Source organism: Giraffa tippelskirchi, chromosome 8 (assembly GCF_054371585.1).
Source record: "Giraffa tippelskirchi isolate mGirTip1 chromosome 8, T2T-mGirTip1v1.2.pri, whole genome shotgun sequence".
In the NCBI taxonomy this organism is placed as follows: Eukaryota; Metazoa; Chordata; class Mammalia; order Artiodactyla; family Giraffidae; genus Giraffa; species Giraffa tippelskirchi.
Window position 1 is genome coordinate 48,198,399 of NC_137282.1, and position 3,416 is coordinate 48,201,814.

The 3,416-nt window shown below is 42.4% G+C and overlaps 1 pseudogene; it reads left to right on the forward strand.

Moving 5' to 3' along the window:
• Positions 1-2,165: 2,165 nt before the first annotated feature.
• Positions 2,166-2,750, forward strand: LOC145516273 (small ribosomal subunit protein uS3-like; annotated as a pseudogene).
• The last annotated feature ends 666 nt before the right edge of the window (positions 2,751-3,416 follow it).

Below are 3,416 nucleotides of genomic sequence, written 5' to 3' on the forward strand. Positions count from 1 at the left end.
TTAGTTGCAGCATATAGGATCTAGTTTCCTGACCAGGGATTGAACCTGAGCCCCCTGCCTTGGGAGCGTGGGGTCTTAGCCACTCCAATAATGTTTAAACCTAATTCCCCATATTAAATACCTCTCTGCTGGAAATATCTGAAGTGGTTTTTATTTTCTTGATTCCACCGGATTGGATTACTTCTTATCCTGAAAGTGCTAGCCTTCTTTAATTCATATTATGTTAAACATGCATTTAATTCATATTTATATTATTTAATTCTATTCTAATTGAATTGGAGAAGAAGCCTACATCATTACCATTCTCAAGAAAACCCTCTCAAATGGCTCCCTCTAGCCAGCCTTCCTCTGTCTTTTGTCTAAACTTTTGCATTCAATTCTACACATTGTCATATTTTACTTTTTGTGTGTGGGCGTGATTAGTTGCTCAGGCACGTCTGACTCTTTGTGACCCCATGGACTATAGTCCTTCAGGCTCCTCTGTCCATGGAATTCTCCAGTCACAAACACTGGAGTGGGTAGCCATTCCCCTCTCCAGAAGATCTTCCCAACCCAGGGACTGAACCCAGGTCCCCTGCATTGCAGGTGGATTCTTTACAGGCTGAGCCACTATGGACGCCCATTTTATTCCTTAGTTTTCCTTATATAAAAATATTCCTTCTCCAATTAAATTTTAAATTCCTAGGAGGCAATACCTTGGGAGTTTTTTCTTTTATTTCTGGTAAGACCTATGACAATGTCGGGCACGTTGTCAGTGTCTGATAAATAAACACTCATTAGTTTCACCTGAAAGAGATCAAAGAAAGGGTATTTTTCACACTACCTTCAGTGTGGAAGGGCTATGGTTTGATCACAGTCATACGTTACAGTGTCCTACTTATCAAACTTAAGATTTACACCACCTTAAACCTTAGTAATTGCAGAGTTCAAGGGCTTGGGGAAAATTCAGCACAGAAAAACTGCTAGAGGACCTTGGTTTTACGTGTGAAAACTATTATTTCAGTTCACTAAAGATGAGTCTATTAATAACTGGAGCCTGAAAGCTGTTTTTAGCTAAGCTTCACACACCTAAAACTTGCCAAAATGTCACAGAATGCCATCCAAATGTCTAGAAAATAGAAGATAGCTTCCTTCACCTCAACTACCTTGATTAGTAGTCTCAATATTTGCTTATTTTTTTTTGTCCATTATTGTCTACTAGATACAGACTTGTGATGTGATAACAATACTCAATATCTTACTACCTTCCCCCCACCACTCCACCCCAAGAGGAAATTGTTCTAGGCATATCAGTTGATTTGGTGCATTCACGGAAGAAGGCAAGGTCACGCTCCTCCTGCTTTGCCTTCTTGAACCAGAAACCTTCAGTCTCTTATCATGATCCAAGAAATTATTTTCTGAGTGCATGGTTAATTCTATTATATAGTCAACTCTATTCTATAGGGGCTTCCCTGGTGGCTCAGCTGGTAAAGAATCCACTTGCAATGCAGGAGACTGGGTTCAATCCCTGGATTGAGAAGATCCCCTGGAGAAGGGAAAAGCTACCCACTCCAGTATTCTGGCCTGGAGAATTCCATGGCCTGTATAGTCCGTGGGGTCGCAAAGAGCTGGACACGACTGAGTGACTTTCATTCATTCTATTCTATAGATGTGAACAAACAAAAGGAGAAAGCTGTTAACAAAGAAAAAAATCTAAAAAGAAAATGGAGCTACACAAGTCAGGTACCTCTATGAATTTGGGAGTAAACTGTCAAACTACCATCTTTGAGCCTCCAAAGAAAAATTAAGAACCAGAGGGTACTTTCCTTTCAGCAGAGTGTGAAGATGGTGGTGCAGATTTCAAGAAGAGGAAGTTTGTCACTGATGGCATCTTCAAAGCTGAATTGAATGAGTTTCTCTTGTGAGAGCTGGCTGAAGATGTGCACTCTGGGATCGAAGTCCAAGTTACATCAACCAGGACAGAAATCATTATCTTGGCCACCAGGTTACAGAATGTTCTCGGTGCTTCAGATAAGATTTGGCTCCTCTGAGGGTAGTGTACAACTTTATGCTGGAAATGTGGCCACAAGAGATCTGTCCATCCTTGCCCAGGCATTGTGTCTGCGTTACAAACTCCCAGGAGGCCTTGCAGTGCGAAGGCCTGCTCTGGTATGCTGTGGTTCATCATGGAGAGTGGAGCCAATAACTATGAGATTGTGGTGTCTGGGAAACTCCAAGGACAAAAGGCTAAATCCATGAAGTTTGTGGATGGCCTGATGGTCCACAGTGAGGACCCTCTTAACTATGATGTTGGCACCGCTGTGCACCATGTGCTGCTCAGACAGGTTGTGCTGGGCATCATTAAGGTGAAGATCATGCTGCCTTAGGGCTCAACTGATAAGACTGGCCCTTAGAAGCCCCCAGGGCTTCCCAGGTGGCGCTAGTGGTAAAGAACCAGCCTGCCAATGCAGGAGACTTAAGAGACATAGGTTCAATCCTTGGATTGGGAAGCTCCCCTGGAGGAGGGCATGGCAATCACACCAGTATTCTTGCCTGGAGAATCCCATGTACAGAGGAAACTGCTGGGCTACAGTCCATAGGGTCCCAAAAGTCAGACATGACTGAAGCAACTCAGCATGCACACATGCAAGAAGCCTCTGCCTGATCACATGAACAGTCTGGAACCCAAAGATGAAATACTGCCCACCACCAAAGAGAAGGGTGGAAAGCCAGAGCCACCTGCCATGCCCCAGCCGGTACTCACAGCATAATATGATCTCCTTGGCCACTAGATTTGGAGTCTGGATGTTGCTCTATAAAGACCTTTAATAAAATCTTTTTAAAAGAAACGACCAGAGGGTAGGTCTGGAAATTTAGAAATACAAACAATTCTACTTCAGTTTTAGGAGAGAGAAAGAAACTTGTATTAGAAAGAATTGATTTGTTATTCGGTGAGCAGAGAAAAAGTCAATATCTTCATATTACTAATAAAGCCATGAACAAGCTACTAATCTGGAACAGGGGAAGTATCCAGCTGAGGAACTGAGAAGTAAAGATTCTATTTTTAGATTCCAGAGAATATTAGGATGGGGGTTTTAGATGAGGTGTTTATGCTTTATTTCCTTGATTAGGGCACTGCCATGCTGCTTTTTAAACACTGATGCATGCCCGTGGCTCTAACTTGGACCAAATTAGATGGTCCTTATTGTGATAAATTACATTATTCAGGGTTGTTACCTGCTAACAACAGCAATTTAAGCAGAAAAGGAATTTAGTCCAGGGTAATAGGTTGCTCTCAGAATCTTCAGATGAGTGAGAGAATAGGTTTATAGGTTAGTTAAGTGACCAGGCACAAAACCCAAGTTATACCATCTATGACCTAGAGGCTACTGACGTTATCCCAAAACAAGGACCCAGCATAGCAGGTCACTCCCTAG